Source organism: Bubalus bubalis, chromosome 4, assembly GCF_019923935.1.
Source record: "Bubalus bubalis isolate 160015118507 breed Murrah chromosome 4, NDDB_SH_1, whole genome shotgun sequence".
Taxonomy (NCBI): domain Eukaryota; kingdom Metazoa; phylum Chordata; class Mammalia; order Artiodactyla; family Bovidae; genus Bubalus; species Bubalus bubalis.
The window spans coordinates 25144984-25171221 of NC_059160.1; the positions used below are offsets into that span (position 1 = coordinate 25144984).

The window sequence follows — 26238 nt, forward strand, 5'->3', positions numbered from 1 at the left end:
AGACAGAAATTATAACAAGACCTGCATTTCCTGTGTTGTGGCAAGCTATTAAATGATATAAGAGAAATAAAATACTGGGTAAAATGCCTGGAATTATAGAAAGTAAACTATTCTGGGACTTCCCTGGTGGTCCAGCAGTTAAGACTCTGAGCTTCCACTGCAGGGGGCACAGGTATGATCCCTGGTTGGGGAACTAAGATCCCATATACCTCCTAATGCAGACAAAAAGTATTTTTTTTCTTTTTTAAAGTAAACTATTCTTCTTCTTTTTTCATTTAAAACAAATTCACATTTTTTGTAAAAGTCACTGTTTTGAGCACATTTCTTTGAAAAATGTTGATGGTTTTGTAATTATTTATTTTCTTAGATTTCTTTTGCACTACCGTTTTTAGGATCCTTTTGGAAATAGTGTGACTACTGCATTTTGCAGCATGAATGGTAGTAAATGGTCTTAAGTTCTTAACAACAAATGGATTTCTCTAAAGAGACCAAAATGGTGACTTATCAGTTTTTCTTATGCCCCCTAAAAAGTGGCTCTGCTTCAGCAGATACTTGCCAGTTTTTGATTTATCCATGACTTCTCACCCTACCCCACTCCCATATACCTCCTAACATCAGCTGTCTTGTTTCATCATTTCTCTGGGGTTCAGTGTGCAGTGAGCAATTTTTGTGTCAGAAATCCCGTCATAACAAATAGATTTAACAAACTCAACTTACGTAAAGCTACCTGTGTTCTCTTCCTATATCTGTAAAAAGATGTCCCTAATTGATTATGTAGTGTAAGAATAGTTGAAGATAGACCAGAAAGACCATCTGTGAATTAATTACCCTGCCTATGTAGAAGAACAGTAATCACTGAAGAAAACTGATTAGTTGTTACTAGCCAGTTTAACTTATTCGAAGCCTCTGTTATTTTATTGAATAATAAACTAGTGAATTAGTTGGAGAAGGCAATGGCACCCCACTCCAGTACTCTTGCCTGGAAAATCCCATGGGCGGAGGAGTCCGGTAGGCTGCAGTCCATGGGGTTGCTAAGAGTCGGACACGACTGAGTGACTTCACTTTAACTTTTCACTTTCACGCATTGGAGAAGGAAATGGCAACCCACTCCAGTGTTCTTGCCTGGAGAATCCCATGGAGAGAGGAGCCTGGTGGGCTGCCGTCTATGGGGTCGCACAGAGTTGGACACGACTGAAGCGATTTAGCAGTAGCAGCAGCAGCATTCTTCTTCTTTGTTGTTTAGGTGTCCGCAAACCCAGGCAAGAGAATATCAGAAACTGAAAGAAGGCATCTTGGAATGTCGGCCCTGTACTGGATAAGTGCCTGACTGCACAGACTGAGGGGAGTGGAGGTCTCCGTCCCATCTGTCTTCAGTGTGCATGTGCATGGATGTAGGTAATAGAGAGAGAAAGAAGGCACAGCGCCCTGCATTACCCAGGGGCACTGAAAGGGAGCTCCTGTGTCAAGGAGCCTGAGTCTTTCATCCCCTATCATCAGCTGTTTAGGTCTCTGTCTTCAACATGACCTGATCACCCAGGGCCCATTGAAAGCAGAGATGCTTGAAACTCACTTGTCATTTTGTCTATGAGGCTGTCTCTTGGTCTGGCTGCTCTACCCCTGGGGCCTTGGTCCTCTTTCATTTACAACCGCTGTACCTAACTTGCTTTGGTTTCTATCTTCCTGTCCTCTCTCTTCGTGGGGATGCTTTCACTGGTCAGTCTATATGGTCTGATCTGTTAGTAGCCTCCTCTCTGTGCAGTACTCATAGGCAACCCCCTTTTTAACCAAGAAAGATGCAGGACTCAAGTCCTCTCAGGTCATGCCTCATCCAAGTAATTGCTCAAGGCAATTCCCTAAACTTGGAAACTAACCAGCTAGGATTCTTCAGGATATTGGTCATCCCCATCCACTTGGTCACCTTCAAGTCTGATTTGGGCTTCATTTGTGAGTTTTCAACAGGCTTCACTGGTGACTCAGATGTAAAGAATCCTCCTACTGTGTAGGAGACCTGGGTTGGATCCCTGGACTGGGAAGAATCCCCTGGAGAAGGGAAAGCCTACCCACTCTAGTATTCTTGCCTGGAGAATTTCATGAACAGAAGAGCCTGGTGGGCTATAGTCCACAGGGTCACCTTACAGAGTCTATCCATTATTCTTGGCTAAAGTTCACCTTCTTCTACCCTCAAAGCCAGCTGCATTACATATCTGTGTCCATTTCTTCTTATTCACAATTCCTTTTAACCTTGGCCTCTGACCTCAGCCTGGAAAGGTTCTTCTATGTCATAGGGAGTCATGTGACTCCGTACTAAGCTGGGCACACCTGAATAATCTAGGCTAAACTCCCCAATTTAAGGTTCATAACTCCAACCACACCTGTAAAGTCCCTCTTGCCCTGTAAGGTAACATATTCACAGATTCTGGAGATTAGGACATCTTTGTACATCTTTGTAAAGATGTACAGATTTGTACATCTTTGCGGTCATTATTCCATCCATTGCATCCTCTCTCTGGCCCCTAAAGGGAATTCTTTGTGCAAATATATTCATGCCATCCTAAGATCCTTAATATTTTCAACGCATTCCAGTATCTACTCAAAGTCCAAAAATCCCAAATCAAAAGTCTGGAATCTTATTATCTATTTCAGATAAACCAGGATGGCTGAGGCTCTAGGTGGCAACATAAGGTAGCCTTTTTTCCAATATGAGTGTTTTGAAATAACTCAATTGCTGTCTCTAAAGTTTACACATTTTATCAAGGTTTCCACTTGGTGATGAAACTATATTTGGAAGTATTTTTGTATTGAAAGTGTTTTTTTTCTTGCGTGTTCCACCATGCCCACTTTAGGCCATTATTATCTTCCCATTCTGACTACAACTCTCTGCTCCCAGGGTAGAGCTAGTTACATGTTTTTTTCTGATATTCCTATATTCTAGGTTCGTGCTTGCCACATATGGAGGGAAATGCTTAGTATGAGACTAAGTAGAGACTAAATATAAACCCACTAGTATCTTAAAATTTTTCATGGGTTTAAAATGTAGAAAATAGAGCCATTCATAATTGGTTGAGGTTCAGATTTTCTGAACTAGCACTCTTAGCTAACACACAGACACACACATATAGACACACATAGTCACATATACACACTCATCAGATAACAGTGGAGATTTGAAAATTATCTAATTTGATCTAATGGCTAGTCCAGTATCTTTAAAATGTGGGACTTGAAGAATTCAGTTTTGTTTCTAACTTTATCAATACATCTTTATAGAAACAGCATTCCAAGATTAAAATGAACTGGATATTTCCTGGCAAATTCTTTTTGCTTGCATGTGTCTCTCAATAAAATGAAATCCTTTCACTCCAATAAAGTTACTCTACAGTAATTTTTGAGCCATTCAAACTAGAACACATTAGAAATAAAACCTATTACAGTGTGAATGCTATTGGCACTGGGCACAAGGTATGTTAGACTTGACTGAGCAGACGGACAAAGGTATTTGGGAGACTATAATGAACATACTGGGGGCTTCCCTGGTGGCTCAGTGGTAAAAGAATCCTCCTGTCAATGCAGGAGATGAGGGTTTGATCCCTGGTCCAGGAAGGTCCCTAGAGAAGGAAAGGGCAACTCACTCCAGTATTCTTGCCTGGGAAATCCCATGGACAGAGGAGCCTGGAGGGCTACAGTCCATGGGGTCATAAAAGAGTCAGACATAACATAGCAACTGAACAACAACAATAAATAAACCAGAGGTGACCAAGTTAAATAAAAGTGTTCACTAACTAACTACGGAAAAGCTACACTGCATAAATAAAAGATAATCATTTCAGTTCAGTCGCTCAGTCGTGTCCGACTCTTTGTGACCCCGTGAATCGCAGCACACCAGGCCTCCCCATTCATCACCAACTCCTGGAGTTCACTCAGACACGTCCATCGAGTCAGTGATGCCATCCAGCCATCTCATCCTCTGTTATCCCCTTCTCCTGCCCTCAATCCCTCCCAGCATCAGAGTCTTTTCCAATGAGTCAACTCTTCACATGAGGTGGCCAAGGTACTGGAGTTTCAGCTGTGGTGGATTCATTTTGATATTTGGCAAAACTAATACAATTATGTAAAGTTTAAAAATAAAATAAAATTAAAAAAAAAAAAAAAGAAATCCCAGGGCTGATCTCCTTTAGGATGGACTGGTTGAGTCTCCTTGCAGTCCAAGGGACTCTCAAGAGTCTTCTCTAACACGACAGTTCAAAACCATCAATTCTTCAGCTCTCAGCCTTCTGCACAGTCCAACTCTCACATCCATACATGACCACAGGAAAAACCATAGCCTTGACTAGACAGACTTTTGTTGGCCAAGTAATGCCTTTACTTTTGAATATGCTATCTAGGTTGGTCATAACTTTCCTTCCAAGGAGTAAGCGTCTTGTAATTTCATATCCCCCCTCAAAATCTTGTTTCATTACACCTTAAATAAAACACAATTAACAAAAGCTCATGTTTCCTCTTGATGGTTGGTTTGAGAAATTTCTGAATTCGTATGGAACAAAATCTCCTTTTCACTGAATCTGAAAAAAATGACTTAAGAAAATTGTATGTAAAGTTTCCACTTCACCATCAAGGCTATTTACAGCAATTATTCACCCAAAACACACCACCATAAGATAATTTTGAATAACGAATTACAGAATCAAAAACAATCATCAGCAATGATGACAGTGGTCCCTTTGCCTTTATAAGTATCCTAGTCTTCAATATTTATTGACCTATAAGTCTCCAGCAATAATTAATTATGAATTATTCATAGCAGATAAAAGATCTCCAGTTATCTGATGGGATCCAATCCTACCCAATCTGCCCTCATAAAATGTTTGAAGACTTCTGGCATTTTGCCCTGTGTAGGAGCCTGAGTCTTTCAGCTATTTGGTTCACAAGAACATCTTGTATTTCAGTGGAGGAAAAAAACAACCTCCTATTGTGATAAATAATGAAGAAACTCTGCAATCCAATATTTTTAGCACATCCCATCATTTAAAATTTTGACTTGACTCTCTATTTTCCTTAATCTTGACATCCCAGGACTTGCACATTTTAAAATAGCTTCTGAGTTTTGCTTTTGGTGCCCTTCCAGGTCAAATTATTAATGTATCCTCCCTTCCCACTGAGGATATTTAACACACTTCACATTTTTCACATATTCAGTGTTAAGCTCTCTCATCTTTCTTTAAAACTTCCATTCTCCTCCAGTAACACCTCCTTTACATATAGTTGCGCCTCCAAGTCCAATAAGAGGTTTTAGCATGAAATCATAGGCAGAATTTGGAATAGAAATATTATTTTAAAAACTGAGCTGAAGAAAACTGTAATATAAAGCTAGAATATCTCTTGGTAGTTTAATCACAGTTTCCTCTGTCCTGATTCTTCATTTTTCCTTAGTAATGGCTCCAGTGAAGTGAAGCACTTCTCTTTTATCTTTAAGAAATGCATTCATTTTCTTTTTTTTAATTGTTTTATTCATTTTTAAATTTTTGGCCACACCCTGTGGCATGTGGGACCTTAGGTCCCTAACCAGGAATTGAACCCATGTTCCCCACATTGGAAACTGGAGTCTTAATCACTGGCCACCAGGGAAGTACCCTAAAGTACTTTTCAGGCATGTATGCACATGTGATCACTCAGTCATGTCCTGCTCATTGCAACCCTGTGGACTATAGCTGGCCAGGCTCCTCTGTCCCTGGGATTCTCCAAGCAAGAATACTGGAGTTGGCTGCCATTTCCTCCTTCTGGGGATCTTCCTGACCCAGGGATCCAACCCACACCTCCTGTGGCTTCTGTACTGGCAGGCAGATTTTTTACCACTAAGTCACCTGGGAAGCCCAGAGTACTTTTCATAGAAACTGATTAATCTAAATGAAAGTTCCCAAGTAACAGGGAAGAGAAGACAAGAGAAGGAAAAAGGAAGAAGGCATTCTCTGAGCATCTACAACTCTGGCCCAGCATTTTGTTAGACATTTTTCAATTACTGAAGGTAAAAGCACAGACACAGGAGACAAACTGCCTGGGTTTGAATCTTGTCTGTTGGAGTCCCGTCTCTACCTGTAAGACCCTGGGCAACTTATTTATATCCTCCTCAATCTCCTCATCTGTTAAGAAGGGATAATAATAGGGCCAGTTCATAGAAGAGTGGCGATGATTGTATGAATTCATATGTGTCATGTCCTCCAACAGTGGTTGGCTTATAGTCAATGCTATAAGCATTAGCTAATTATTTTGATTGCTGGTTATCATCAGATTTCACATGGGTTTGGTGCACAACAGCCCTAATAGAAGATGCTTATTATCCTCTGCATTTTACTGAAGACAAAACTGAAGTGCACCAAAGTTAAGCAAGCTGACCACACACACAGTTAACATATGGCCTGTCAGTCTCCAAACCTGTGTTCTTGCCACTGAAGGGAAATGAGGGCTGAAGAGCTGGCACTGGGGAGCTTTAAAAGGGCCTTTCCTGCAACTGAATCAGCAGGATTCCCAAAGCTCTTCACTCTCCCTAAGCATTATCCAGTTCCTATCCCGTTCGTTTATCACTTGGTTATCCGTTTTCCCCTCCTAACTCCAATATTAATGACATATGTGAATTGGTATGAAGAAAACATCATAATTTTGAAAGATAAGAAATGAGAGAGAATCATAAAAACCCCAATGAATGTACAGTATTTCCATCTCAGTGCCTCCCCCAAAACCTCCCCAAGTATTTCCCACTGATTTTTCTCTCTCTTCTTAATCCCTATAGCACATATGGCCTGAACTCAACTGCTAAAATGCCATCTTATGTACAATTTAAGACACTAACTTGCACAGATCTCAACAAATATAATTTCTGATAGTAAATAGCTTATAGAATTTCACCTTTTAAAAACTCATGATGAGATCTGAGTAAACCCCTTCCAGCCAAGGATGGACAAATTTGAACCTCAACAGGAATGACTACAGTAAAATAAAATACACATTGTCCCTACATGACAACAGCAAAAACCACAAAAGAGTGAAGATGTATCACTTTTTGAGAAAGAAAAGGAAACAACTGATTATTCTGACAGCTGATAATAGTAAGAAGTAAGCAATTTTTTTCTATCTTTTCTCTATAAACTGAACCTTATAGTAACAAAGTAGTTGTTAAGAGGAAGTTTCTTTTTATAAAAAATACTACAACTAATAAGTAAAAATAGATATGGACCTCTTCCATCACCAGAGAAATTTCTATTGGAAAGTGCTGTTCTAGAAAGCATAACTCTAGACAATGAATGTCAATTTCTACCAGACACTGATTGACAGAGATGCATAATAGCACCTTACAAAACAGACAAATAAACAAAAAAACTGAATAAAATGAATCCTCTGGATCTAACTATCAATTTCCTGTGTTTACAGGAAATACAGGGGACAGAGGACTGTTATACAACATCATGAGGATCCAGTCAGCAAAGTCCAAAGATTGTGGATCCATTTTCCTTAACAAAAATAAACCTCAAAAATTGATGGAGGAGAAAACTTAAATCTCATAATTTTTTTATGAAATGAAAGAAACATATCAAACAAAATTACAATCTACAGCCCTTCTTAAAAGCCTGTTTCAAGCAAACTACAAAATAAATAACTACAAATTTGAAAACAATTGAAGTCTCTCCTTCTGTATTGCTCTCCCATTGTCTTTTCAAATGGACCCTGAGACTGAATGGTGTCAAAAATCAATCATTCTAAGAGTTGCAGCTTAGTTGTATCCATATTATACAACTGATACCTTGTCCATGTGAGTTTCCTGGTTTTGATAATGAGCTGTAGTTATGTGAGGTATAATAATTGTCGGGAAGCTAGGTGAAGGATATACAAGTGCTCTCTGTCTGTTTCTGCAACTCTGACAATTTTCTAAAAATATTTTGAGACATAAATTGATGAGATGGTTGGATGGTCTCACCAACTCAATGGACATGGGTTTGGATGGACTCCAGGAGTTGGTGATGGACAGGGAGGCCTGGCATGCTGCGGTTCATGGGGTCACAAAGAGTCGGACACAACTGAGCAACTGAACTGAACTGAAATTTCTCAAAATCCATCAATGGGCTAGAAACCATCACCAGCTGAATTCTAGTCAGACAGGTCCAACAAAACATTAAGGTCCTTGGAGACAACGACAATCATAGAGTTCTCTGGACTTCTCCCACAAACACTGGCGTTTTATTGGGAATATGATGGGAAGGTGGAGAGTTGGGAACATAGAAGGAATTTCACAAATCTTTGTAAAGTGTTAAATGGGAGACATTAAGAAATCATGGGTTAAATTCTGGGTCTCAAGTACTTAAATGCATGGACCTCGTTTTGGAACACTGCTAGAAAAATAAATTCAAGATATAAAACATTTGAATGGAAAAATAGTCCCAGGCATTGGAACAGACAACCATTACTCATACTACCAAGTGTGGCTGAGTCTTCCTTTAAAACATCTAACTCAACACATGTTGCCAAATGACTAGGAAGCTGGCTCAGTTATTAGGTTCAGTTGTAATTTATGAGATTCTTAATGCAAAAAGAAGTCAAATGCTTTTCAGACAGATACATAGTCCCAACTTTTTATTCTAACTTTTAAATGTTTGGCTTCACCTCTTAAATGACTACCCAATGGCATAAAACAAAAGAGGACTTTTGAAAAATATTTTAAAAAAAAAAACAGGAAAGGCATCATTGAGAAAAAGATGTTATCTTTCAATCCAAAACAGTGGAAACTCATGAACTTTTCTCAATATTGCAGTTCTGTCTATACAACCATTGCGTAAGTTTTATAAATGCGACTGTCAGCAAATGATTGAAAATTATTTTTTCCAAATGTTGGAGAAAGAATAACTATTGTATATTAATTAAAGCTAATCTACAGTAGTGGGCTTTCTCTAGCTGCGGTGCATGGGCTTCTCTTGTGGAGCGCAGGCTCTAGAGCATGAAGGCTTAGTAGCTGTGGCATGCTGACTTTCTCTAGTTGTGGCTCGCAGGCTTAGTTGCCCTGTGGCAGGTGGGATCTTGGTTCCCCAACCAGGGATTGAACCCACATGCCCTGCATTGGAAAGCAGATTCTTAACCACTGGACCACTAGGGAAGTCCTCAGCATGCTTTAATAAACTCAAGCTTATCAGTTTCAATTCCTATGTGGTCTATTTAGCTTTTCTCAGTATAATATTTGGTACCATAGTCTTAGACCATATTTAATTCCCAGACTCCAGTAGTATAGCCCAACCTACCCCTGTAGTGGTGGTTTAGTTGCTAAGTTGTATCCAACTCTTGTGACCCTATGTAGCCCGCCAGGCTCCTCTGTCCATGGGATTTCCCAGGCAAAAATACGGGAATGGGTTGTCATTTCCTTCTCCAGGGGAATTTTCCCGATCCAGGGATCAAATCTGGGTCTCCTGCATTGCAGGCAGATTCTTTTATCAACTGAGCTACCAGGGAAGCCCTAACATACCCCTACTATTGCCAAATAGCTCAAGGTATCATCTTAAAAACAAAGCTCAGTATGTCACAGTTTTTGAGGCTTACACTGTTTTACGTTTTAAACAAAACTTATCTTGCTACGAAGCGAATAAAAAGTCTACTCTTAAGAAACTACAGAAAAGTCTCACATTTGCTCTGCCCCAGTGGAGTATTTTTGGCTCACCAGGTCTACTCCCACTAGAATATTAGCTTCAGGAGGGCAGAAAGATTGTCTGTTTTATTTACCTTTGTATCATTGGTTACTCATGACATTCCTGGCACTCAATGTTTATTACGTGCAGCTCACAAAAAGCTATATGCCTTTTCAAAGCTGAAAACACCTATTTCAAATGGAAACTAAACACTCGACAAACTTAAACAATGGTTCGCAAAATGCAGTCCCCAGACTAGCAGCACCAGCATCCTCTTGGAATTTGTTAGCAATACAAATGCTTGGGCCCTACTGAATCAGAACCTCAGGGATGGAGACCTGAATCCTATATTTTAACAAGTCTTCCATGTGATTCTAGGAGGCCTCTCAGGTGGCTCAATGATAAAGAATCTGCCTGCCAATGCAGGAGACACTGGTTCGATCCCTGGGTCAGGAAGATCCCCTGGAGGAGGAAATGGGAACCCACTCCAGTATTCTTGCCTGGAGAATCCCGTGGACAAAGGAGCCTGATGGGCTACAATCCGTGGGGTCGCAAAGAGTCAGATATACCTCAGCGTGCGTGGGTGTGCACATACACACACACACACACACACACACACACACATATCTTAGCTTATCCTGAGGCAGATTGAAGTTTGTTATCTCTACCCATATAACCCAATGGAGAAAACTCTTCCCCAAAGTCATCTCTGATTTGCATCACATAAGTGAAAGAAGAGAGTGAAAAAATTGGCTTAAAGCTCAACATTCAGAAAACTAAGATCATGGCATCCGGTCCCATCACTTCATGGCAAATAGATGGGGAAACAGTGGCTGATTTTATTTTTTGGGCTCCAAAATCACTGCAGATGGTGATTACACATGAAATTAAAAGACGCTTACTCCTTGGAAGGAGAGTTATGACCAACCTAGACAGCATATTAAAAAGCAGAGACATTACTTTGTCAATACAGGGCCATCTAGTCAAGGCTATGGTTTTTCCACTAGTCATGTATGGATGTGAGAGTTGGAGTATAAAGAAAGCTAAGAGCCGAAGAATTGATGCTTTTGAACTGTGATGTTGGAGAAGACTCTTGAGAGTCCCTTGGACTGCAAGGAGATCCGACCAGTCCATCCTAAAGGAGATCAGTCCTGGGTGTTCATTGGAAGGACTGATGTTGAAGCTGAAACTCCAATACTTTGGCCACCTGATGTGAAGAGCTGACTCATTTGAAAAGACCCTGATGCTGGGAAAGATTGAGGGCAGGAGGAGAAGGGGACGACAAAGGATGAGATGGTTGGATGGCATCACCAACTCAATGGACATGGGTTTGGGTAGACTCCAGCAGTTGGTGATGGATGGGGAGACCTGGAATGCTGCGGTTCATGGGGTTGCAAAGAATAGGACATGACTGAGCAACTGAAATGAACTGAACTGAACTGAAAAGTTCAATTATTTTAGTATAGAACATACATACATATCCTGGAATGTGACTAGAAAATGACTTTCTGTATGGAATAGATATTTGGACCAATAAGAGTATATCACTGTTATGCCCTTTATATATAACAAGATAACTTGAATCCTAAGACAAGAATGTGTGAGACAAAAAAAATGTTAAATAAAATGGCAAACAAGAGATTATAACTGCAAGGCTTTCTCCCAGACAACCTATTTTATGGCACATCTAAACAGAACTTAGTTAATGAACATAGAAGTAATGTGATATGGTGTTAATGTCCTCACACCAAGAGCCAAAGAGCTTTGTTTTTCTTTACTAGCTGAAAATAATCCAAAAACACTCACTGGGATCCATCACCATTTCAATGAGCTAAATAATACCAAAGTGGAAAATACTATGATTCAATAAGAGCATCCAGGGCCTAAAATGTTCCAAAACCAACATATTTCTAGATGACAGAAAGGAGTGAAGGATGATACACATGCTGGATCCAAAAGGCTCCTGACAGGCTGGAAGAATGAATTAAATTTAACAAAACAGTATTTAAGGGGACAAAATTAACTTCTATTCCTGAATGAAATATACATACCCTCAGGTATAGGCTTGGGAAGACTTGACTCAGCAACAGCGTATATATATATATATATATATATATATATATATATATATATACATATATGCATATATATATATATAGCAAAATATATATAAAAGAACATATATACTTCATTTGCAGTATACATTCCATGAGTCAACACTGTGCCCATCATCACTGTAAAAGCAACAGTGACCTTAGAATGTCTAAGCAGAAGCAAAGGATCTAGTATCAAAACCATAGCTGTGCTCTGATCTGGATTGGGCATCCCACATCTGAAACACCTGCACTCATTTCTAAGCCCCACACTTCATGGAATGCACAGCTGGAATAGGACAGAAAGGATGATTCTGTGGCCAGAAACTGTGATCTCTGCAGAGCAAATGAAATACCCTCTGAGTACTAGATGATGGAAGAGAAAACTCAGGCATGGGTGGAGGCAGGCTATGCATGCGTTTGTGCTCAGTCGTGTTTGACTTGACCCTATGGATTGTAGCCCAGTGGGCTCCTCTGTTCATAGAATTTTCCAGGCAAGAACACTGGAGTAGGTTGCCATTTCCTCCACCAGGGTATCTTCCTGACCCAGGGTTTGAACCCAGGTCTCCTGCATTGCATGCAGATACTTTACCATCTGAGCCACCAGGGAAGCCCCAGAATACTGGAATGGGTAGCCTATCCCTTTGCCAGGGGATCTTCCCAACCCAGGAATCAAACCAGGGTTTCCTGCATTGCAGGCAGATTCTTCATCAGCTGAGCTACCAGAGAAGCCCCCAGAGGCATGATAGCTGTCTTCAAATATGTTCAGGGCTATCTTAAGGAAGAGGGATTTAAAGTGCTCTATTGAACTCTCCACTCCAGCATTCTTGCCTGGGAAATCCCATGAACAGAGGAGCCTGGAGGTCTACAGTCCATGGAGATGCAGAGTCAGACACAACTTAGCGACTAAACAATAACAGTGGAACTTTAAGGGAGTGAAGCTAATGAGTAAAAGCTGATGAACGAACGGCCTTTGTTCCAAAGAAGGTAAAATAACAAACTGGAAGACCTGTGATCACTTCATGAGACAGTTTGGCTGGGCTCTAGGACCCAGTTATTCAATCAAATCTTATAGGAGTTGCAGTAAAGCTATTGTGTAGAGATGGTTAACATTTACAATCAGTTGACCTTAAACAAGGAAGATAATTCTTAATAATGTGGGTGGGCCTCATCCAATTATTGGAAGGCTTACAGTGCAAAAACTGAGGTTTCCCAGAGTCAAAGAAATTCTGCTTTGAGATTGCAATATTCACTCCTCCCTGAGTTTTTAGTCTGCCACCTTCCTTTACAGATTTCGGTCTTGCTGCTGCTGCTAAGTCGCTTCAGTCGTGTCCAACTCTGTGCAGCCCCATAGACGGCAGCCCACCAGGCTCCACTGTCCCTGGGATTCTCCAGGCAAGTCAGTCTTGCTAGCCCAAATAAATACAGACATACATAATTTGTGCCAGTGAGTGTATGTCCTATTGGTTCTGTTTCTCTGGAAGACTATAATTGATACAGTTGCCCAAGAATGGAATGGTCTATTTCCCATCATACTGAGTTCCCTTCACCCAAGATATTCAAAGGCAGGCGAGGAAATCACTTTGATTATGATAAAGAGACCATTTAAAATATGTGATTTTAAAAATCACATTTAAAATATGTGATTCTTGGATTTCCCTGGCAATCCAATGATTGAGACTCCATGCTTTCACTTCACAGGGGCAAGGGTTTGATCCCTGGTTGGGGGACTGAGATCCCATTTGCCTCACAGAGTGGGTTCCCAGGTGCCACTAGTGTTAAAGAACCCACCTGCCAATGCAGGAGACTTGGGATTCAGTCCCTGGGTTGGGAAGATCTCCTGGAATAGGAAATGGCAACCTGCTGCAGTATTCTTGCCTGGAGAATTCCATGGACAGAGGAACCTGGCAGGCTACAGTCTGTGGGGTCACAAAGAGTTAGACACGACTGAGCACGAATGCACACACACACTCATATATATATATAATTCTTGATGAAATTATGTAGCATGTATAGACCACATGGTATTTTTAGTATTAGTTGCTCAGTCGTGTCCGACTTTTTGCGGCCCCATGGACTGTAGCCCATCAGGCTCCTCTGTCCATGGGATTCTCTAGGCAAAAATACTGGAGTGGGTTGCCATTTCCTCCTCCAGGGGACCTTCCCAACTGTACATAAAGGAGACTTCATTAATGTGCATTAGAGGATACCCCAGGTTAACCTGTTATAGAAAACTGCCTCTTGAGTCTTTAAATTTTATACCAATTCTACACCTCTGGTTGGCTGATTGTTTCTTTATTTAGCTTTTAAGGTGAACAACCTAGGGCTATTTGTTTCCATCAACCTGACTGCGAATCTAAAGGCACAGTTGAAATGTCTATTTTTCTTGCTATCCTCAGAACAGACTGCTGCAAATCTACTCTATGCTTCTCATTCTTTTCAGCTTATAATACAAATAGCTTATTATTTTTTACAACCTATGTCTTATAATAAAGCAGTGCTGAAAAATTAAATAGAAGAAAGTTCAGTTGCCATATAGGCTACGAAAATGATTTGCTGGTGGTGATTTTTAAGTTTGATTCTAAACAGATTTTCAAAGAAAGGCACTTGGGAGACATGGTTCAAATTATGCTATTTAAGGTATCTTGAAATTACAGGCTCACTCTTTCTAAAATTTCAAAAAGCGTAGAGCTTAGGCTCTTAAGGGTATAGCAGTGATAAAAGCTTTCATAATTTCTAAAAAGCAACACTTCATAGTTTTCTCTCTCCAATGGTTCTCTAATATACTTGTAGAAGGAAGGCAATGGAAAACCAAGAATAAAAATAGCTGAGCTCTTCACAATTGGGCTTCCTGCTTACTTTCCTGTTTCAAAGGAGAGAGGAGATACCATCTTGCAATAGAGGCTTCATAGACAACTGGGCTTCTCCAGTGACAGTTGGCATTTGATGACCACATAAGTCCAACTCAATTTATTCAGTGTATTGAGGATACTGTCTTCATCTGCTCTGGGGACATAATAAAGAGCAGAAATAGCTACTCTGCCTTTTTAGAATGTATATGAATCCTGTACCATGAGCAAGCTATTCTAGAACACGGAGTTGGTATTAAACACATACTTGTTGAATGAATAATTAAATGAATGAACAAAAGCATAGTTTAAGATTATAAGGAAACATATAGATACATATGGGCTTCCCTGGTGGCTCAGATGGTAAAAGAATCTGCCTACAATGCAGGAGACTTGGGTTCAATCCCTGGGTTGGGAAGATTCCCCAGAGAAGGAAATGGCAACCCACTCCACTATTGTTGCCTCGAGAATTCCATGACTGAGGAGCCTGTCAGTCTATAGTCCATGGAGTCACAAAGAGTCAGACACAACTGAGTAACTAACACTTTATAGATACATATATTTATATTTACTTTTGAGAAATCTTTCTATCAAAAATGTGTAAATGTTTAAAACTTTAATTTTTTAATAAGGATAAAATTTGACTATCAAAAAAATTCTGTAATATGCCATACTTCCTTCTCCAATAAGGCATAAGTTCAAATTATTTTCTCAAACCCACCTCCCTTTTTGACTCTTTTACATAATGATCCTAAAAAAATACCCCAACTCGACGTGCATTCATTTCACACATTTGAAAGTGCAAATTCCTTCAGAATAAAATCTATAACCTTCCGATAGTTTGTAACGGTATACATTCAGTGGAAGAACACTCACAGATGACTACTGGCCTGAGCGTATCCATCCAGCCCCCTGTGATGGACAGCCAGGAAACGGACCATACTGCTTTTCCAAACACAAATGTTAAGGAACACAGGGGGAGAACTGCACAGATATCAATAACAAGAGCATGATGACTTCCCTGGTGGTACAGTGCCTAAGAATCTGCCTGCCAATGCAGAGGACACAGGTTCCATTCCTTGTCTGGGAAGATTCCACATGCTGTAGAGCAATAAAGCCTGTGCTATGCACCACAACTACTGAAGCCTGCGTGCCCTGGAGCCCAGGCTCCGCAACAAGAGAAGTCACCACAGTGAGATGCTTGTGCACCGCAACTAGAGAGTAGCCCCTGCCCTCCGAAACTAGAGAAAGCCTGTGTGCAGCAACAAAGACCCAGGGCAGCCAAAAATAAAATTAATTAATTAATTAATTTTTAAAAGAGTATGATAATATTAGGAGCATATTTTATATCACACTTGTACTTTTTCAAAGCACCTTCACAACCTGACTGGCATCACAGGAAAAAAAGCAAATAGATGTATCATTTGACAGATGAATGAAAAGAGAGAGTGATGGATGGTTTGAAGTTTAAACCCCAATCCTGACAGTCAGTTCGGTTGGGCACTTTTTTAAAAAATTAGATCATATTGACAGAATATGGTACATCATATTCTTCTTTGATAACAGCAAAAAAATGTATCCTTTCATAGGAGATGATTCAACAGCCTTCTTATCCAAAGCTGTAAGAAATGGAATATTGCATTTTAGGGGAATGTCCATATACACAGGTTGCTGAGAATGTTAACTGAATTGACTGGCAACTTATCTGGGACTCCCAGGGCCCTTTGTCACGCATTGGTAATTCATTGATTACTGGCAATCTCTGATAAAAATAAACTCTTTAGTTTTTTTAAACAAAATTCATATTACAAAATTCTAATGATCATTTAATTTTCTAACATATGGTGTTTGAAAGGAATAGGGTATTACAAAATTAAAACATTTAGTAGCAAAGTTGCAAAAGCTTTGCACAGTCATAAACTGGGGTTTGTGACTTGGCTGTGGCTCTATGGAGCCAGATGATCTAGGTAATAATCTTTTACATATATATATATTTTGTGACCCCCATGGACTGTAGCCCACCAGGCTCCTTGGTCCATGGAATTCTCAGGCAAGAATACTGGAGTGGTAGCCATTCCCTTCTACAGGAGATCTTCCCAAACCAGGGATCAAACCCAGGTCTCCTGCATTACAGGCAGCTTCTTTACTGTCTAAGCCACCAGGGAAGTCCTTTCTCTCACATGTATGTATAGGAGCTTTAGATATTTTCTTATTCCAGGCTGAAATTAGCTATTTCAGGCTGCCTTGTTTTCATAATATAACTACTTTCATTTTTAATGGGATGGAGGATATTATCGCTGTTTTTCTGAAACCACATCAATTTTCAAAGGCAGCACAAGCAACAAGGACGCGTTTGCACTGGAATTTTGGCTTCAAGGCCAGTACCACCTTGAAAATTTGGCTGATTTCCCCAAACCCATAAGTTGGAGAAATACCAGTAATAAAAAGGGGAATTACAAGGATGATTTACAATTTTCTCCCCTCCCTTTACTCAAACTTCGTCTTTGTCAGTTGCCAAGAAAACAAGATCAAAATGGAACCAGCTAGCGACTGATAATTAACTACAGGGAAGTATTTCAACGAGTAAATTAGCTATCAGATAAAAATAAAGGGCAACTGAATTCTAATAATATATTTCAACAGAAAAAAACCAGGACAGAGATATGCCCTTTTGACTTTGAAAAACAGTTCTTGGTTTTGTTTGTTTTGTTTTCCAGTATCATTTCTTCCTAATTATATATTTTTTAAGAGAAAAGTTTAAGAATTGGTCACTGGCAGTCTACAAAAATGTTTACCCACCAATAAGCAACTGATTTTGATTATTTTAATTTTTTCTTTCCTCTTTTTTCTTTCCTTTCCATTTTCTAAACCCTTATAAGCATGATCCCTCATTTTTGCTTGACTTCCTGGGCATGCAATAAAGGTCAGTGTGACTTAAGCCTTGCATAGAAGTCTGACTTTTTGTACATTTTCCTAGGTATAGCCTTCCCCATTGACTCAGCAGTAAAAGAATCCATCTGCAATTCAGGAGCTTCAGGAGACGTGGGTTCAATCCCTGGGTCGGGAAGATCCCCGAGAGGACAGCATGATAACCCATTTCAGCATTCTTGCCTGGAGAACTTCATGGGCAGAGGAGCCCGGTGGGCTATAGTCCATAGGGTTGCAAAGAGTCAGACACGACTAAAGCGACTTAGCACTCACACATAGGTAGACACCTGCAATTTGAAAACACCCTTTTATTCCTCTTAGGGTAGAACAACTGAAAGAAAATCAACTTGTTTTGGCTGTTTACCTCTTTCTGGTTTTCCATCTTTGCAGGTAAAGGAAGGTATAAAACCTCCAAGGCCACATTACCATATTTTATGACAAGAGAACAACTATTTTTCCAGCCCCATTGAAACATCTCAATGCCACTTTCCTCTCTTTGATCCAATCCACACAAAAAAAGAAACAATTACTTCTCTAACCATCAACTAACTGCACAATAACCAATAGACCTCATTGCTGGTAATCTTTAAATTTTAACAACTACTTAGGAAAGGCGTCTTCATACACACACACACACATACACACACACAGACTTCTTCCAGGAGCCATGGAAGTTCTGCACCCACCTGAAACACAATCTATCCCTCTTTTTACCTAAACAAATAGCTAAAGAAAATTTACCATTAAGATTATACTGTATAGTCTTAGGACAAGAATAAACAAGAATTTGAAGAGCTGATTGGCTGTCAAGTAGGTAAAGTACAGGAGTCAATGCTCACATCATGTGATGCACACAGCTGAACCTGCTTGTTCCTGGAACTGCACCCAATGCCTAGGTGTATGGAAGCCACAGATCGACTTGCTATATCTTCATGAAGAGTCCCTTTTGGTCACTGATTTTTAGAGAAAATAATTTTTATATTCAAACAGCATGGTATGTTAATATTCACACATTACTATTAATAATTTAATGATAATATTATATACACTATTTTAGTTAATATTATTCAGTTCAGTTCAGTTCAGTTGCTCAGTTGTGTCCGACTCTTTGTGACCCCATGAATTGCAGCACGCCAGGCCTCCCTGTCCATCACCAACTCCCGGAGTTCACTCAAACTCATGTCCATCAAGTTGGTGATGCCATCCAGCCATCTCATCCTCTGTCATCCCCTTCTCCTCCTGCCCCCAATCCCTCCCAGCATCAGAGTCTTTTCCAGTGAGTCAACTCTTCGCAGGAGGTGGCCAAAGTACTGGAGTTTCAGCTTTAGCATCATTCCTTCCAAAGAACACCCAGGACTGATCTCCTTTAGAATGGACTGGTTGGATCTCCTTGCAGTCCAAGAGACTCTCAAGAGTCTTCTCCAACACCACAGTTCAAAAGCATCAATTCTTCGGCACTCAGCTTTCTTCACAGTCCAACTCTCACATTCGTACATGACCACTGGAAAAACCATAGCCTTGACTAGATGGACCTTTGTTGGCAAAGTAATGTCTCTGCTTTTGAATATGCTATCAAGGTTACTATTGATATTAAATTTTGCCCATATTTATGTAATCAATAAAACATGCAATACAATTACATGACTGTAATGAGATGCTTATATGACCCAATACCCTAGATTTTTCTCCTCCCTTTATTTATTTAATTTTTTAAGATTTTTTTGATGTGGCCCATTTTTAAAGACTTTATTGAATTTGTGACAATATTGTTTCTGTTTCATGTTTTGGTTTTTCAGCCTCAAGGCAGGTGAGACCTTAGTTTACGTATCAGAGGTCAAACCCACACCCCCTGCATTGGAAAGCAAAGTCATAACCACTGGATCACCAGGGAAGTCCCCTTCTCCTTCTTTTGTAAAGTACCTTGGAGACAATGTTTAAGAAGCATCATACTACACTGTTCAGTATAAATGAAGGATATAGACTGGTGTAACTACTTGGGTAAAGAAAAAGTTCTAAAACATAAAGCTTAGTTCTATAGCATTAAGGAAATTGACCTACCCAAGACACCACTGATACTGTTCTTATTTAATACATTAATTATATGTGATCTCATAAACATAAGTCAGCCATAAAGGACACATACATATTAAAGCAGTGTCCGATGCACATTGGAAGAGTTACATTTAAAATCAGCATTGTCCTTGCCTGTCCTACTTGAAGATAAAATGAAAAGAACTTTTCAAAACTTTTTATAATTAAGAGAGAGGGAAAATCAAACAGGAGCAAGAGAAGGGAAGAAAAAAATAAATCTCTTTGTGCCAAGGGAAATGGTATCACATGCTTGTTTGTGTTTGGCACCCCAATTTACAGCCCAGCAATCTGAATCTATGCACTTAGGCCTTCACGGATGAGTGAATCAACTGGCTTTTGAATTAGAGTACAAGCGTTACTCCATTAACTTTGAGACTAGCCCTTTCAAGAAATACATTTAGCTAAGGCACACAATATTTCAGTCCTAAAATGAGAATGTCAACTGTGAAACAGAATTGAAAATTTCAGTTGTTTCTGTTCCGGCTCCTCCCACACATACTACCTATTTGAATACTGTGAATCCAGGAAGCATTTACTGCCGGGGTCCAGCCCCGGCTGATCCAGGGTAATTTACATAATAAATATGGTGTGCATTCTAGGTTTTACAACAGGTCTTTTTGCTTTCATTACTTGTCACATTAGAGGCTGATGCAAACATGTAAGGAAAATCTATGTTCTACATGCAATGTTATTACTGGCTGCCTTATCCTTAGCCAGAGAAGAAAAACATTTGCTCTGCTGGGGCAACAGAAAAAGGAAAGGGTTGGGAAAACTCGGGGCTTCCCTTGACTCTACACTTTGAAGCATCCACACAGTGCTCCCCACGCTGAACCAGTGAGCTTGCTAAGCCAGAAAGATCACTTGAAGACAGGACTGCAAGAACTGCCAAAACTAGACAGAAGGAAGAAGAATCTTCCTAATCCAAAAGACCCTGTAAATACTGCAATACACAGACACACACAGACATACCCCATGTGTTTGATAATTAACACATTATTAAATTTCGTCCGTGCTGACGCGTCTAATGTCAACCTGTCAACCAAAGAGTTCTGGTTACCGTTAAAGTCTGTTTTAAACATGGAGGGCTTATCTGTTACCTGGGCTTAGGAAGCCATCAACTACATACCAGAAGCGCTTTCAAATTTAAGAGGTTTAATTTATTAAGGACACCAAAATATTTCTGGCTGTTTTCCCCCAAGATTTCCAAGATATTAGCCAGGAGAAGTATTGTTATGATCATCAGTGGTCAAGCTGTAATTGACATAAACCAGACTGTGGATTTAAGAAGAGAGAGACAGAAAGTGTGTGTATGTGTGTGTGTGTGTGCTGAGCAGTGATACAGAATTTTGTTATTATAAGTTTTCTGACTTTTAATGAAAACCCAAACACTCACTTGAGTAGAAACATATCTTTGGATGTTTTCACTAACAAACTTAAAGGGCACACCTTGAAAACTGTAATATACTTGAGCACATATGCTGTGCCGGATACCAATCTAAAAAACTTGTGTATAATATTTCACCCAGTTCTAACAACAACTCTTTGAGATAGGCACTATTATAATCTTTGTATAATTGCAGAAATTGAGGATTTAAGTGCCGTGTCAAAGTTGCCAAGTTCACACAGCTAATAAAGTGTAGAACTGGGAGTCAGACCTAACAGTAGGACTCGGGGGCTCTTGCACTGGACTCCAGGCCACCCAAGCCACTGTTAGCAAATAGACAATTGGTCTTATTTACCCTAAATGCCTGGGCTTCCCTGGAGATTCAGACTGTACAGAATCCGCTTGCAATGCAGGTGACCTGGGTTCTATCCCTGGGTCAGGAAGATCCCCTAGAGAAAGAAATGGCTACCCACTCCAGAATTCTTGCATGGAGAATCCCATGAACAGAGGCTCCTGGTGGGCTACAGTCCAAGGGGTCTCAAAGAGTTGGACATGACTGAGTAAGCACACTAAATTCCAAATTAGTATTGAGTGTGGGGGAAAGCAGATAGGCCATGTCAGACTTGGAGCCTCTGAAGCAATTCACACAGCTGTTGTTCAGTTGCCAAGTCATGTCTGACACTTAGACCCAGGTTCAAAGCAGAGACACCCAATTTCTACCACTCCAAGGTCACCTGCTGGCTCGCCCTTCCTAGGAATACTTCTTCTGCTGGGTGTTCGGTGAGAAATGGATTATTTGAGCCCACGGGTAGATTATGGTCATTTGGGGAGGCATTTGAGTAAGTGAGGAGCCGAATACATTCCAGAAGGTATAATTTCTTGCAGACTTAAAAAAACAAAAGTTACTTACAAAACAGATACAATCTGTACAATAGGAAGGTGAAGGTAGAGTACAATGACAAGGCAGAGATGAGCAATCCATATTAATAAAGAACTAGAATCAACATGAATTCACCATGGCTAGAGTCTGGTTTCAAAGCTGATAGGTTATCAAGTCCTCTGTGGTTGTTTTCACTGAACTCTGGGAGAAGGTCTCAGAACTGACTCCCATACATAAGTTAAACCAGCACTTCTTTTTAAATGGGAGGTGTGGTTACAAGGTCTCGGGAAAACAGTCTCATGTTGAAATAGGAAAACACTGTCTGTTTATAGATGACGGACAAAAAGGCAATTGTTTAAAGGCATGTGGTCTATCACTGTCATCTTCACCTAAACGAAAATAAACACCCATGGCAGAATGTATATAAGGTGGAATGAGAAATCAGTCCAAAGACGAGTTATTAATCAAGACTCATAGGATTTAAGACTTGGGAAGGACCTTAACAAACAAGTTCCACTTCTGCACTTTCCATAAATTAAAACCAAGGTCGGCAGAATGTGGACTTCTTGTGCAGGTATTATCTTCAAGCTCTGGGCTTTGAGGGCTCACTCCCTGAGGGTATGGAGCGTGAGGACAAGAGAATAGTATGTGGAAGCTGGAAGCCCCGATCTTTGAGAGGTAGGCCAGTAAACAGCAGCCCTGAAACAGCTGCTTAGGGTCAACAGAGAAGTGGCAGGAAAGCCAAGCAGGGTGATGTAATGGGAGCCTGGGAAGGCAGGAGTTTTAGGAAAGAGTAAGCAGTAGTGTTAAACGGTAACAAGAGTTCTAAGAACTGGGAAAGATTCATTAGATTGGTTGGTTATTGTTCAGTGCTGTGTGTGTGGTCAGTCATATTCAACTCTTTGAAACCCCATGGACTGTAGGCCAACAGGTTCCTCTGTCTACAGGATTTTTCAGGCAAGAATACTAGAGCAGGTTGCCATTTCCTCCTCCAGGGGATCTTCCCAACCCAGGGATCAAACCCTCATCTCTTGCGTCTCCTGCACTGGCAGGTGGATTCTTTACCACTGGGTCACCTGGGAAGCCCTGACCTTGGTAAAATCAGTTTTAGCAGTATGACCACAGTGAAATATGTTTAAGCAATGAACAGGAAGTCAAAAAAAAGTAAAGACACTGAGGCCAGAGCCCATGTTCAATAACCTTGGAGAAAAGAAAAAGATGGAGTGGTGGACAGAGAAATGCTCAGGGGAAAAGGTTGGTAGAGAATGAGAGGGATCCTTGAGACAAGGATTGAAACTACTTTGTGGAAGACAAAGCCAACTGAGGTCTATGCTCTGACTGACGGATCAGTCTTGACAGAAGGAGACACCCAGTTTGTTAAGAGATAATACAGATGAAAAAGGGATGGTTATAGGGTACACGGGCTTCCCAGGTGATGATAGTGGTAAAGAACCTGCCTGCCAATGCAGGAGACGTCAGAGATGCAGGTTCAGTCCCTGGGTCAGAAAGATCCCCTGGAGGAGTGCATGGCAACCCACTCCAGTATCCTTACCTGGAGAATTCCAGGGACAGAGGAGCCTGGTGGGCTACAGTCCATACTATTGCACAGAGTCAGACATGACTGAAGCAACTCAGCACACAGCATGCATACGGTACAGAAAGTAAGTGGTTCTCTCAACTGTATTTTTATTTTCATGATTCACTTTCCAAAGCATGTAGACTTTCTTTTGGTGATGACATAAGGTTTACAAATTCCCCTTCCCTTATTGCCTGTGTTAAATTGTGAATGAATGGATGTTAAACAGTGAGCTCTAACCCTTGATCCCTCACTGGTGAAAATTCAGGCCAGCTCTTGTGGGCAGAACGAATCTTCCCACACACTGCCTCACCCTCATCCTCCACTCAATGAAACACTCTCCTCATTCTCCAGATCATTCCACCAGCTACAAAAGTTAGGTTCTCACACCATCAGGAAGGCTTCCCAGGTGGCGCTAGTGGTAAAGAACACCCCTGACAATGCAGGCAGCATAAGATACACGGGCTCGATCCCTGGGTCAGGAAGTTCCTCTGGAGGAGCACATGGCAACCCACTCCAGTATTCTTGCCTGGAGAATCTCAATGACAGAGGAGCCTGGCAGGCTACAGTCCATAGGGTCACAAAGAGTCGGACACGACTGAGGCAACTTAGCATGCATGGAAGCAAGCATGCATGCTTGGCGTCAGGAAACTCAGATGAATAGGGAGGAGTTTAACAATCTTAGAGCTTGTGAAGGCTGGAAGTTTCTTAACCTTGCCAACTGTCTATTACTTTCTTTACCTGGTTTCTGCCAAAGGCCAAAGCAAATAGCAAGTGGGAGGAAACAGTGATGGCAAAGAGCCCTCTCAAGAAAACTAAGAGAAAAAGAGAGAGAAAGACTTACATCAGGCAGTATTTACTGCTGAAATGAAACCAGAGAGTCGATTTGGAAAGACAGGTTTGTCACAGAATTAATGACTGCTCATATGTGTTTGGGATATGAATTTGAGCAAACTTCGAGAGATAGTGGAGGACAGGGATGCCTAGTGGGCTACAGTCTATGGTGTTGCGAAGAGTCAGACATGACTTAATGACTGAACAACAACAACGACGTAAGTGTTTAAGACTATATGGATGACCTGTTGTATTGGATGATCTGAACAGGCTTCTCTCTATGAACACACACACGCTATATCTGTTAGATCCCTTTCTTGAGAACCAAAAGCTCAGTTGCTGCTGCTGCTGCTGCTAAGTTGCTTCAGTCATGTCCAACTCTGTGCGACCCCATAGACGGCAGCCCACCAGGCTCCCGTGTCCCCGGGAGTCTCCCGGCAAGAACACTGGAGTGGGTTGCCATTTCCTTCTCCAATGCATGAAAGTGAAAAGTCAAAGTGAAGTCGCTCAGTCGTGTCCGACTCTTAGCGACCTCATGGACTGCAGCCTACCAGGCTCCTCCGTCCATGGGATTTTCCAGGCAAGAGTACTGGAGTGGGGTGCCATTGCCTTCTCCGAAAAGCTCAGTGGACAAAGTCAATTATGAGTCTTTCTTCCGGTAAGAGACTAAAGCAACGTTCTCTGAAAAAACACGTTACCCTGGCATTTTAGCAACACCTGCTTAGTACTCTTTAATTATAAAATCTGAGATCTGTTTTTCAAGTTGGACTAGACACATTTTTTACTTCCACCATTTTGCCCTTTACCTGAAAGGTCTGCAAACCCTTCCTCAGGTGTGGAACACTAAAGGTTCTCAGTTACTGAGGAGCACCACAATCTGGTCATTTAAATTCACCCTAGAGGTGCTGGCAATATCTGTCTCACTTGAGCTCAGACACATCCCAGCCTTCACAGTCCTCCCTGATTTTAGATGTGTCGAGTGACAACGAAATGAAACAGAACCCTATGGCCCTTCCCCCCATGTCCTCTGCCTGCCTTTTGTCTGTGGAAAAACTTTAGCCAAAGAATACATTTAATCAGAGAAGTGAGAACACGCAGAAACAAAGGAAAACAGTCAGAGGAGACCAAATAATAATAATGTCGTCATTAAGCAAAGTCAAGGACCCTTAGTTCCTTCTCAAGGGTTGTAGATAAGATTCTGAGCCATATCCTGTGAGCTGTCTTATAGATACTGAAAGCCCTACCAGGTGCAGTAGTTAACTACAGGATGACCAGACTGTAGCTGTGACATGCTGCTGCTGCTGCTAAGTCGCTTCAGTCATGTCCGACTCTGTGCGACCCCATAGACGGCAGCCCACTAGGCTCCTCTGTCCCTGGGATTCTCCAGGCAAGAATACTGGAGTGGGTTGCCATTTCCTTCTCCAATGCATGAGAGTGAAAAGTGAAAATGAAGTCGCTCAGTCGTACCCGACTTTTAGCAACCCCATGGACTGCAGCCTACCAGGCTCCCCCATCCATGGGATTTTTCCAGGCAAGAGTACTGGAATTCTGAGAATTGGCCTCAAGGACATGAAAACAAACTGACCCAGGGAACTGAAAATTAACTGTACTAAAAACAATCAAGATGATGCTGGTCAGACCATTGATGACCAATTTCAAGATGACTGTCAGAGCTGACTGTGTGGTTTCTGCATGTAGCCCCCTCCCTCTGTCTATAAAAACTCATGTGCCCTGATTGGGGTGCAGGGGAGTCAGCCTTTAGACAGATGTCCTCTCTCCCTGCCTGGTTGCCAGAATCCAAAATAAAGCAAACTTTCCTTTTGACCAATCTGTCCTCTTTATTGACTTTTGAGCAGCAAGCAGTCGAACCCTGCTTTGGATAACAATAATAGAATTCTTCTCCTTGTAAAGATGCATTTATTCAGCACTCAACACATGTTTGACATT

The 26238-nt window shown here is 40.9% G+C and overlaps 1 protein-coding gene across 2 annotated transcripts in view; it reads right to left on the minus strand.

The window, feature by feature from the left end:
- Positions 1-26238, minus strand: part of RERG (RAS like estrogen regulated growth inhibitor) — a 135001-nt gene that overhangs the window by 104206 nt on the left and 4557 nt on the right. The gene's annotated exons all lie outside the window — the stretch shown is intronic.